The sequence below is a fragment of the Pinus tabuliformis genome, chromosome 1_2 (genome assembly GCF_031772625.1).
Source record: "Pinus tabuliformis cultivar Carrire ecotype Pingquan chromosome 1_2, CPIR1, whole genome shotgun sequence".
Taxonomy (NCBI): Eukaryota; Viridiplantae; Streptophyta; class Pinopsida; order Pinales; family Pinaceae; genus Pinus; species Pinus tabuliformis.
This window is the reverse complement of record NC_142298.1, coordinates 1,348,086,363-1,348,100,257: the sequence shown is the minus strand read 5'-3', so window position 1 is coordinate 1,348,100,257 and position 13,895 is coordinate 1,348,086,363. Positions and strand designations below refer to the sequence as shown.

At 31.3% G+C, this 13,895-nt stretch overlaps 1 pseudogene; it reads left to right on the top strand.

Moving 5' to 3' along the window:
• The first annotated feature begins 12,950 nt into the window (after positions 1–12,950).
• LOC149211222 (heavy metal-associated isoprenylated plant protein 39 pseudogene) lies at positions 12,951–13,349 on the top strand (annotated as a pseudogene).
• Positions 13,350–13,895: the final 546 nt, after the last annotated feature.

The following is a 13,895-nucleotide window of genomic DNA, read 5'->3' as shown; positions in this document are numbered from 1 at the left end:
AGGTGTACATCTGATCTCTCTTGAAACTTGGCAGATATGAAATTAAGATGGATCTTGGCTATATATATATATATATATATATATATATATATATATATAGATATGGTAGTTCATTATAGCGATTTGAGGCCCAAGATTAGGGGTATTTCAATTGACTATTATCATGATAATGAACTCTTATCTATCAAGAAATTTTAGGTTTAAATCCCCTTGATTTACTTATATCTTCCAAAGGTGCCAGAGGACCACAGTTAGGCACCTGAAGGTTATAGAGTTAGAAAATGTACATAGGCACCTAATACGAGACTCATGGGTATGGACGATGACTACTATTTCACACGACTACCCAAGCTAAACTTAACTGACAATAAGAATTTTGAAATATATATAAGTTTCACTATTTTATTTTTGAATATTTTTTAGAATTAAAATTTAATTGTGTAATTAATTGTAATTTTTCATTATTTATTGATGCAGGAGCATCTAACCTAAGGTATCATTTTTACTAAAGGAGTTAGTTCCCTAAGTTAGTAATTAATTATTTAATGTATTTTTCCTATAGTTTTAAGAGAAAATGAGAATTATTGTAATTAGGAGAAAGTTTGAGAGTATTTTGGAAGAGTTGAGAGATTTGACGGTTAGTTATATCCCATCTAGAGATAAGGTGTTAGGGGAGAGATTTTATGGATCATGAGAGATACTGTGGGAGTTTGTTTAGAATCTAGAACCTACTTTGTGTTCAGATCTACTTGTATAAATCTAGGTCAGCCCATGAGGCATGTAAATGAAGGAGAGTGAGGAATGAGAGGCCAGTGAGTAGGCCAAGAATTATCTTGTAAATATTTTTATTCGTTAATGAATTATTTCTGAGATTTTATATGCATATGTATTGTGAGGATCTTAGTTTTATGTTGCATGTTAATTTTAATTTGGTACCAAAAATGACTATGGATATGATAAGGAGTATGCAAGGGAATAAGGAGATGAAGATGACTATGGGTAGTCACTTGTAGAATTCATAGAAAAGACACAATGATGCCGCAACAGTTGCCATAAGAGATGAAGAATTTGAGAAAGAGATTGTTGAGTAGAAGGCACGACTTAATGTGTTGATGGAGCTACAAGAGAATCAGAAACATGGATGGATAGTGAATAGGACAACCAGATGGGCAATCAAGCAGTTGATTGCAAGGAGACAAAAGTGCAAGCTGAAATTTTTGTTAAGGGAAGTGGAAAAAGTCAAAATAACTCAGATGAATGTATACATTTGTGAACCAAAGCAAGGAAAAATGCTTGGAAAGGATGATGAGGAAGTAATTTTTATTTGTGAACCTGGACAATGGTCGATATTCAACGAAGAAGATTGCAAGAATGAAGATTGTTTGGAATATTAGGATAAAGACTTGAAGACAAAATCATTTGTTGAGGATATAAAGCCTTATGTTTTTAAACCTGACAATTGGTGTGTGGATGCAGGATGTGTTGTAGATGATGTATAAGACAATAATTCTATTTCATGCAAGGATGAAGACCAATATTTTTAAATAGTTTGTAAAAGCGACTGTAAAATGCTTATGAAATATGAAGAAGAATTACAATTGTTAGAGAACAAATTGATGGAACCTGAATCTAATCAAGTTGAAGATAAGGAGAAGAAATTTTCAATCATTAAAAATGTGGAGCCTAAGATAAAATGTAATTTGCAATCTAATGTTCAAGAGGATGAACTAATATTCCAAGCTAGTAACAATAAATTTTAGTTGGAAACTAGATTGGATATTGAAATTGAATAATTAAGGAAACTAATGGAAAACATTACTTAGAATGAGATATTACAAGATGAGGCAAAATGACAAAAAAAATATACATTTGACTACTTAAGTGTACATCAATAAAATCAGAGGAAGACTACAAAAAAAAATTGGAAACCGAGGGAATTAGAAGTAACAACAATTGATGCAAAACACCAAATAATGGATGATTAGTTATAGACTAAAGTTTGGGATCCGGGAGGAATTTTGATCAATTTATGACGGTGTATAGTCAGGAGACCATGAATTTCTTTTACTTGGGGAGTCTGATGCAGGAGAATCTAACCTAGGGTATCATGTTTACTAAAGGAGTTAGTTCCCTATGTTAGGATTTAATTATTTAATGTATTTTTCGTATAGTTTTTAAGAGAAAATGAGAATTATTATAATTAGGAGAAAGTTTGAGATTATTTTGGAAGAGTTGAGAGATTTGAGGGTCAGTTAGATCCCATCTAGAGATAAGGGATTAAGTGAGAGTTCTTCTGGATCACGAGAGATATTGTGGGAGTTTGTTTAGGATCTAGAACCTACTTTCCTACTTTCGGTTTAGATCCACTTGTATAAATCTAGGTGAGCCCATGAGGCATGTAAGTGAAGAAGAGTGAGAAATGAGAGGCCAATGGGTAAGCCAAAGATTTCTCTTGTAAATATTTTTATTCTTTAATGAATTATTTATGAGATTTTATATGCATATGTTTTGTGTGGATTTCAGTTTTATGTTGTGTGTTAGTTTTGAATTGGCAGACCCCCTAGCATGTGCCATCATTTATTATTACTTTAAAAACATAATTCTTAAATTTTTCATTACATTGTGCAATCATAACATTTAATATTTATACTTCCAACCATTGTTTACCTGAAATATTTAAATTTTATTTAAAAAAAAAAATTAAAATGATTTTATTTTAATAAACATTTTATATTAGATTTGATTAATATAATATCTTGTGTTGAATTTAATTAATAAATACTATAAAATCATTTTTATGATTATGATGATAGTTAAAAATTTTTAAGAACAATATATCTTAAAGAACGTAAGAGATTATTCAAGATTATGGTAGAAAAGAATTAACAAAAGTCATGGATGAACACCATAATTTTCCTTACTTAAAAAGTCAAGTGTGATACATATTTTGAAAATTAGGTTGGATGTGAGTATAAGATGATTACGGCAACGGAAATTATTTTTTCAGATTAATAAAATCCTTCCAAGATCACCATAGTTTAGCTGAGTTAAAAGTTCTACTAAATATTTTGAAAATCAGATGGAATGTGACTATAGGATGGACAATCTAACAGAAAGTGTTTTTCATCTTCAACTTTCTTAGTGTCCCAAAGGTCACAAAATTTTTCATCACATGGTGTCGTAGTAATTGATTCACTATGAAGCTCATGATAACATGTCCTTATTTTAACAATATCCATTTTCTTCAACGTTAATCAAGATAGAGAGATAGTTTTGATTTTGTAAATTGGTGTTGATCACATCCTTATAATATATTAGTTTTCTTTGCCGCTGAATTTTTATCAACCCACAATTTCTCCTTAAGTTTTGAATAAATAATATTTTTAATAATGATCTTCTCCTTTGATCTTTAATGGTAAAAAAAAGACTAGACATTTTAGAGATAGAAGCAATTAAAAAAACTTTTTTATTTCTATATTATTTAATTATTTTTATACATAAAGTACCTAATCATACTCTTGCTTTCAATGGGGTAAAGACTCCCTTTAACCAAAAGGATAGGATAGCGAGTATTTCCTTTAATATTGACATTGTAAGTTACAAAGTGTTTTTAGATTTGTTATTTCATTTTTCATAACACTATCGGGATAGAGCACCTCACATTCATATGATTTTATGGTTTTTTTTTTATTCCAATCTCTATATTTTTACAAGCTAATCTAAATTATATATTTTTTTTACAACAAAGAAAATAATAAATTTGTGGAAATTTTTAACTGGTAATTTATTTGAGAATATGCCTTCCAGAATTTCCATTCATGCATAGAAATATAAGCACCATGTTTGCATTGAGGATGCTAGGGTTGATCGTTTCCACCATAGGAAGTTAAGAGAGACAATTGAGATTGAGAAACATACTATCAATCTCATAATGGGTTCATCTTGATTTTTCCTCTTCGTTTTTTTTATAATGAATAATTTCATAATAATCTATCACTAAATATTATATTATATTTTTATTCTATTTAATTATTTATTTATTTATAAAATACAAATAGGGTTAGCCTTTATTATTAATGTGTTTTTTATTTGACTATAGTCATTTTATAAATAAAAATGGTTATTATAATCAATTATTCCCATTTAATAATTTAATATTAAGAAGTAAGTTTATATATATATATATATATATATATATATATATATATATATATATAACAATTTAATACTATTAATAAATAAGTTTATTTTTATTATTTTATTTAGTGATTTATTTATGAAATAGAAACTATTTATTCTCATCAAGCATTCATATATAATAATTTATTATTATTAATAAATAATTTATTATTTAGCTATTACAATTATATATTATACAATATAATATAATATAATAATTTTAATATTATTAATATATAATTAAACAAATAATTAATAGCTAATTTACATCACTCTAATGCATCCTTGTTATTTTTCATTAAGATTTATGGATTTTTTCACCTTTATCCTAAGAAACGTCAACCAAATCTTAATAATATGATTGATCTAAAAAACTCTCAAATTTACAATATAGATAAGAAAAACATAAAATCTAACCATATAAATTTAACAATCAAAAAATATTATATATATATATATATATATATATATTTCTAACTCTACTCCCTCCCATTTTTTTTTTCTCTAACTCTACTCCCGTTCGGTTTTGATATTACAAATTCTCAATATTACATATGAGACATAAATATTTTGATTACTGTATTTTTTTTCTCTATTTAATTTATATAGTGCTAATTATGCTTCATATTATTGTGAACAGACTTCGTCCCATTGACTCTTGAATTGAATTTTCTGATGCACACATGGCATGGCTCAGCTAAACCTACTTTTAGGCAACCTGAAGTTTAGTTCTGCTAAAATAATTTAAACCCACCCATGAAAAGAATTTAAAACCAACCATGTTCAGCCTAGGGTACATGGCATTAAATGTCCGGATGCTTCTCGCTCCCCTCTTTGAAACATATTTTGTGATTTTCTATTATACCTAATGTGGTTTAGTTAAAAATACACTGATAGAAAGATTCTCAAATGAACGATGTGCTGCTTAGTGGATTTTGCAAGGCGTGAAAGTAGTTTTGAGAGATTTATTGAATAAAAGCCCACGCACACCGCATATTACGTAGTTCATATTCACGAAGCACCTGACTTCAATGGGGTTTGTTAGTTTAAAATTCCCAGTAATGCTATAAGTGATCGGTACTCACCCATTATATAAAATTGATGTTTGGTTCTTTAAAATGGTAAATTTCTTAAGATATCTTCCATCAACTTTGACATCAATTGGAATTATTGGTCTCGTACAACGCTTCTTCCTCGTGGTTGCTGACAGAAGCGTTTTCTTTGTCAATACTTTCAGTGTGAACGACAAAAAAATTAGTAATAAACAAACTTTGTGGTTGGTACGCAAATATGAAAGTTGGGTGATTTGCATAAATATAATGAATATAGAAAATATAATACTCGTAAAATCAACGGCACCATGGATTTTCAGCGTGTTAAAGTTCTAATAGTCTGAATCCTGATGGTCAAAGTGGCCTGCGTCGAAATTTGCAGACTGCCGAATCTTTCACTGACATAATCTGTTGACCATGTATTCCTTTCGCCAATGCCTATATGTTTTATGTGTTTTATTTTTTTTAAATTATTGATTATTAAGATTTAATTGGGAAAATCATAATTTTATATTGTTTAAATAGATTTAGCATCCTGTATGAATGATTGTGTAATTTTTATCATCATAATTTTTAACAAGATTATGATAAAATGGTGAAATTATAGTTAAATTGGTATAAATTAGATTTAGCTATTAAATAATGAACAAATTTACAATGAAAAAAAGAAAAAAAATTGAGAGAAAAATGATTAGTCAATTCTATTAATGCAAAAAAAACAAAATTATAAGAGAATACAATGCAATGCAATATACTCTATATGATTAAATTAATATAGTAATGAATCTAGAGAGACAAACATACATTGAAGAAAAGTGATAACTTTTACTTGCTCAGTACTCTTTTGGTAATAAACTATGTTGTTATGCATGATTCTACTCACTAATCTATCTGAAGTACAATTAAGTGTATGTTATCTCCAATATCCCCCCTTAACTACTACTTGAGAGAACACAATGAATGGGTCCCAACAATAAGCTATGTAAAGTAACTATTTTACAATGCATCTAAGAAATATATAACAACTACAAGAATAGGAAAGAAGGAAAACCACATGGGAACAACCCCCCAAATAAAAGTACTAAAAAATAAATACAATTGCTAGGAAATTATGTCCTTCAACCCAAGGCGGTCTTGCGAAAAGAGAAGCTTTTTCTCAATTAAAGTCTTTGTGAAGATGTCAACGCTTTGTTCAGAAGTTGGATAGCACTACAAGTCAATGACTCCAACATGTACCAATCCCCGGATGTAATGCATGTGGATCTCAATGTGTTTTTCTACACTAGATCTCTACAAAACTTTAGTGTGCTTTGATTGTCGCACCAGCTGATAGTGAGGTGATGAAATTAGAAACCATGCTCACTAAGGAAGTTCTAAAACCAAATGGTCTAAATGGCAATGTTGATTGCACCTCTATATTTTACCTTTGTCGATGAAAAATAAATCACAAATTGCTTTTTGCTAGACCAACAAATGGGGTTGGAACCTACAATGAGAACATATCTTGAAGAGGACTTGCAATAAATGTTATCATCATACCAATATGAATCAACATGGCCAATTAGATCTAAAGTACATCTTGCTACATAATGAATCCCATAGTGGATGATTCCCTAGACATATCTAACTATGCACTTGGTAGTGTTCTAACGCAGCTCATGTGGCCATAGGTGTCTGCTTGAGGCCATAGGGAGACTTCTTGAATAAAAAAACTAAAGACGAATTATTTACATACACTTGTGGCTGCTCCATGTAAATTTTATCTTTGCAATCACCATGAAGATATGCGTTCTCATATCCATATGGTGAATCTTCAAAATTCTTGACGCTGCAATGACAAAAGTTAACCAAGTAGACTCTAGAGTCCATTTTGGCCATTAGAGCAAAGGTTTCATCATAATCGATGCCATGAACTTGTTGATAGCCTTTGGCTACAAACCATGCTTTGTAACTATTCACAAGTCCATTTGTTACTTTCTTTATAATGTAAACCCTCGTGCATTTGAAAAGATGGTGATTTGAAGGAAGTGGAACCAAGTTCCAAGTTTGGTTCCTAATGAGGGATTTGTAGTCCTCATTCATAGTTGCTTCCAAAAAATGATTCTATGTTTCTTCTGCATAAGTTTGAGGTGAAATTCTAGAACTCTATAACAATTCCTCGGAATAATTGGTTCTATAGTTGTGAGTGCATGATGTGCTTCTTCAAATCGAGATCTCGTGGTAGGATCACCCAAGAGACCACTCATGAGGTAACACTTCTTTGTCAAAGGTAATCATAAATATTAATCTTCACATGCATGATATTTTGAATCGAATTTTGAACTCGGATTTGAAATCTAAAATGAAAGACATGATGCATCATATTTTAGATCTACTACCAGACAAAGCATAGATGTTTCTGCATGTTGTTCCTTAGATGCATGTAAAGGAATTTATTCCAACAGGACATTCCTCACAATGAAGAGATTTTCTATTGAAATATTTAGCACTTTGTATCCCTTTACACCATTTGGATATCCAACCAAAAAAAAAATACTTTGAGGCTCCAAATCCTTCCTATTTTCTACGGGAATGTGGTCCCATGCATGAGATATGAAAAATGTAGAAATGTGTGACTTTTAGTTGCAATGCAACTCCATGTTTCAAAAGGTTTTTTTTCCTATAACACATTTTTGAGATCCATTTTTTATATAGGAAGAGTAGTTGATTAATTTATCCCAAAAATTGTATGGAAGGAACCTTGCATGTAACATCCAACTGACTATCTCTTTCAAGGATGTGTTCTTCCTCTTAGATGCCTCATTCTAAGTGTAAGGAATTGTGTGCTACAACTCTATTATTGCTTCATCAAGAACATGTTGGACATCCTTGTTGACATATTCATCCCCGCTGTTTGTGCAAAGGATCTTGATAATCATTTTAAAATATTTCTTTGCATGCACTTTGAACATCTTTAGATGCTCAAACACTTTAGATTTGATTTTCAGAAAGTACACCCATGTGTATCTTGCGAAATATCTATGAATGTGAGTACATATCTAGCTTTTCTTATGGAAGGATCTAGAAATGCCCTTAAGATCAATGTGAACAAGCCCTAGGGGAGAGGAGGCCATCCATGCATGTGCCTTCCCAAAATTTTGTTGTGGATGCTTTACAAGAGCACATCCTTCACAAACTTCATGAGAAAATTATATGCTAGGAAAACCTTTCACCGTCCCCTGTTTTCTAGGTTGTTGCATGTCTTTGAAGTGTCCAAATCTTTCATGCCAATTTCTACTTTTATTTTCATGCATTACTAATAAAGTGAAATTTGATTAAGGAAAGCTTTAAGAAAAAGTGTACAAACGAGACTGATGATTTACCTTTTTAACTATAATTTTGGATTATCTTGTATATCATATATGTTCATTGAATCTAGGGTTAATTCAACCTCCTTCTGGTGCCAATGTGTCATTTGAAACAAAGAGAGAAGATTTATTAAAATATTCAAAATATGCAGAACATTCTCGAGCTTCCATCTCTAAGATTTACCCTCCCTTGTCCAAATGTCTCTACTCGAGAATAATTTCCCATGAGAATAAGAGGATCGACTTATGGTTTTAAATATGATAGAGCCTCTTTTGTGGCTACCATGTGATGTGAAGCTCTAGAATCTACCATCCATGCATAAAGAGAAGAATGAATAGAAATTATTGTAGGTGCATTCCCTCTTATTTGAGGCAAGGTTATTAGAACTGAATCAGTGACCAAGCCATAAAACCTTGTGCACTGAGAACCAGTAAAAAATCCAGACCAAAAACCAGCGTAGCAAAAACACATAAATATTCAAATTAAAAAAAAACATATATATTCATGTTCATCTATATGAATCCAAACCGTTTATACACAAATAAGCAAAATTTCTCATTTGTATAGCATGTCCTTGGGTTCACATAGCCAACACAACATCAAGTGAAATCCATCTCTAAACCAAAAATACATCAACAAATAGGCTCTAAATGGCCTCTACCATCTAAAAAAAATCATGATACAACAAATACCTACATATCATCAAAATCATTGCCTATATTTGGATCTTCATCATGAATATAACCCTCTAAGCATTAAAATATGATAGAAAAACATAGCATGTCAAGCCAAGATTTTGTTTGAGTGACGAGTACATTTTTAGTAGAGTCATGATACACAAGTTCGACAACCAATGCCACTAACATCATAGTACATAGAGGAGTTGGTCTCTTGATTAAATACTAGTTCCATAGCTACTCATACATAACAAAATCCAATGGAAACATTGCAATCCTCTCAATCTTGAAATCCTTAAAAACTATTAAGTATGTTGGGTTTTGAATGAGATCTAAAATAATAACTTCTCCATATGAAATCCAATGATATTGGAACCATTCTCAAACATACTGACTCATTTCATGGTAATGTTAAAAATTTAAGTGAAAGTGACATTCTACTTTATCTTTCATTTTCATCCCATTTACTTTAAGAATTTAACATTACAATGAATTACATAGCAATACTAGGGTCATATGTATGAATCTTCAATATTAGGTTGGGCTAGGTGAGAACTAGAAGTTGTCCAACAAAACAAGGAAAAAAAAAGACAATATTTTTAAGTTGCTCCACATGGGTACAAAACACATGGAATCGGTCTGAAACTGACTGATTTGGTGAAATAGGCAATTTTAGTACTAAAATGGCCAGTACGATTATATAATTGAGTAGTTCAATACTAAACTGGTATATTCTAGTTTTGAAGCCCAAACTGGACTCGTTTTATGCCCAATTTGGTCAGACTGCCTGATTCCATGAATACTAGTCTAGTTTTGATAACGTTGGTTTGAGGTGCTCTTTCTCTTTTCTACATGGCGCTCTCTAGAATACAATCACCAAGATTGCTTCGCTGAAGAGTCTGCACCATGATATCAATTATTTTCTTCATCCATCATGATTCTAGATGATAACCATGGTTGCAATAACTGCATTTTGATTACCCCTTTGCACCCTTCTTTTCTTTCAATTTGGTATATTCATCTAGAGGTTTGGGATTGTCTCCTTTTCTTGGATCTAGTTCTTTTTCCTTTCCTTTCTTTGGATTTCTAATTAGATTTCATGTTTTCCCTTCCCCTTTCATGTACAACAAGTTCATGGGATTTGGAACTTTTCAAAGTGGCATCTTTATGAGCTTATCATTCTCCTTTATCAGGGACTTAATAAAAACATCAAATGTGGGCATTTTCTAGGTTTATCTTATTGGAAGCGTGAATGTGTCAAAAGTGGGGACAAGTATAGCATACTTTGGACCCAATTTTGACAATATGGCAAGAATTAGTTGAATTTGTCGATTCCACATTCTTTCAACTGGTATAACAAGGCTTTGAACCTTGTGAAGAAACATTTAATGTTTTCAAAACCACTTAGATCTAATGAGTTGAACTCATTTTGAAGGATGTGACCTTGCATCTCATCCTGCTTCCTAAAGATTTTTTTCAAAATGATCCAAACTTCATTTCGAGTGGTGCATTATTCGACATGAAATAGTAATTTTGGAGAAATTGATAAGCATAGGAGACCAAAGGCCTTGTCCATGCAGTTGAAATATTTATATTTTTCAACTACATAATTTGGTTCAACCTTTGTTGCCATGGCTATCCATTACAAGCCTATACTTCTGAGTTGAATCAGAATCTTTGACTTCCACTTGAAATAGTTATATGCCATGTGATTTGTGGAAGGTGGAAACTCCTTTCTTTCCAGTAGCTCCAATCTTGAGTCCCTACAAATAGATTATTTTTGGTCCTTCTTCCTAGCTCTTGTGGGCTTTGATACCGTGTGAAATTATAGTTGAACTTGTAGAGGATGAATTTAACTAGAAAAAAAATGAAGAAAACTTGCAAGTAGAAAAGAAGAAAGAAAATTAAGATAGAAATTATTAGTAAATTCTATGCATGCACAAAACAAGAAAATTAATACAATTAAATGCAATATAGTCTACATGGTTGAACTAATATAATAGTGAATCTTGAGAGATGTGAAGATGCATTGGAGTAAATTGACAATTAGTTAAGTGTCTCATGCAAATGGAGATTAGTAAAACTGGTATGTACTTGTGGAGTGCCCTCACAATTAAGTGTATGTTATCTCTAATAAAATTTGATAAAAAAAAGCCTCATATTTGGATAAAGTTAAAAAAACTAGAAAATTTATATTAGATTTATAACTTTCACATTCAATAACATCAATTTAGAGCATGTCTATAATGTAACATTCTAATTGTTTTTGTTAAATCAGTTAATTGTAATATTTTGTTTGTTTTAAATATATTTAATGGAGAATAAAAATTATAATGATGTCTAACCATTCGAAAATTATTCTAAATTTTGATGGCTAGTTTACAAGAGGAGAGTTAAATTGATACATAACTTTGAATGACTCAGTCAGCTAACAAAAGAAATAGCTTTCAAAATTTATCATTGGTGGATCTTGACCATTGTGTTACATGTTTGGACTGGTTCTGGATTGTTGAGGCTTCATTCCAGTGTACTTTCTCCCCCTAAAACTCGGAAAATTTCAAGAAAAAACCAATGTGAAGAAGAGAACATTCCAGTTTACTTTCTCCCCCTAAAAACTCGGAAAATTTCAAGAAAAAAACAATGTGAAGAAGAGAATAAATCGTGTAGAAAATTTCAGGATAAAAACAAATGTGAACATTAGAATAAATCGTCTAGAAAAATGAACGTCTTTTAATTAATCACATGGCTAGGACTTGAAACATGGGAACATGGCAGTTAGATAAAAACAAATGTGAAGATGAGAATAAATCGTCTAGAAAAATGAACGTCTTTTAATTAATCACAAGGCTAGGACTTGAAACATGGAAACATGGCATGTTGTCTGCTTGCGACTTCCAAGTTCCAATATCTTTAAACCTTAATATGTTCTTTATTAATATTGTATAGATTTCTTCGTCAATTGTATAGGATTTTTCGTCAATCAAATTTCACTGACTTCAATTAAAAATTGATCGCCAAACATAATTTGTGGTTTTTCCATACAGATGAAAGTTTGGATCAAGTATATTGGGTAGATAAAAAAGGATAAAAATAATAATTGTAAATGAACGGCAGAATGGATTTTCAACACTCTAAAGTTCTAACAACTTGGCAGTTCTTGTCGTATGCGAAGGACCAGGCATACCGCGTAGCGATGCTTTGGGCAGGCTGCCGAAGCTTCCACGAACCATGGCTCTAGCAACAACAGGAATAATTATTGAATCTCCAGTCAACAATATGAATAATTATTGAATCTGCAGTCAGTATCTCGCTGTTGGGACTCTCTATAAGAAGAAGTAGAAGGCTCCTATCCATTTTGTATATTTTTCTTCGACGTCATATATCACGGGCAGCGTTTTGGAATCCCTGTGTTGCCTGTCAAATATGAATGTATGCCACTAACTTTTCCGCTCCACGGTTTTCAGAGACTCCATGTAATATGTGTTGGTGTATATTCAGTTTTTTAGATTTACTTTCTGGATATTTTTATGATGTTGAAAGAATTTCGACAAGTTTTTCAGAATGAAGTTCTTTATGGATATTTTTATGATGTGTTTTGAAAGGAATCTGTGGCGTTCATTTTACTATTTTTCTCTTCTCCTCTGTTATGCTAACCTCATGTAAAGTCACCTGCAACTCTCAATCTTAATCACTGATGACGACCCGTTTGCAGAAAATAGTGCTGAAATTGTTGGCGATTGAGAGCGAGAAAAGCAAGAGAAGAGCTATGCAGACAATTGCAGGAATTGAAGGTAAAATTCATTCAATAAAACTATCGCCACATAATTTGTTTTCCCATTCACTGGGTTTTGAATACTGGAAATTTTAATGCAGGGGTAGAGTATATTGCCGTGGATAGAAAGGAAAAGAGGATAACTGTGATCGGGGAAGCAGATCCCGTCTGTCTAATAACACAACTCAGGAGATTCTTCTGCACGGACTTGATAAGCGTTGGTCCTGCCAAGGAAGAGAAAACTGTGTGGTCGTAACGTGGTATATAAATGTGTTTTCCCAAGGTCAGAGTAGAAGTCGAAGGTTCAGGGTTCCGCATTTCAACCGATTAGGGTTCATATGAAGCTGCCTCATGGCCTTGGAGAATAGGGAATTAGAATGGAGAATTCTCGCAAGTTTCTTAAAATTGTTTGTTCGTGGAAAATGCAACACTGTTTCTATATATTAGACTGAGTTTGGCTTTTATTGATGGAAAGATCTGTTTTTCTATTCTATTTGACTCATGTATCATGTATGTGCGACTGTCATAGTTACCAGGTTACCAAGTTTGAATTGGGATAAAAATTTTAATTAATTTATAATATATTTTAGATTTAAGATTTTTGTGATTTATAATATAGATATAAGTTTTTTGGATTAATTATATTGTTAGGATTTGGTTTTAACGATGTGATTAATACCATTTATATTTATTATAATAGATTCTTAAAAACCTGTATGTTTGTTAGTTTTTTATTTTGAATTTTGAAAAATTTGTATTAACACCAAATAATATAACACTTTTACAAATAATATTCATCTGAAAAAATGTACTATTCAACCCTTTTTTTAAATTGAGATATGATATATATTTTTTTTAATTTAGAAA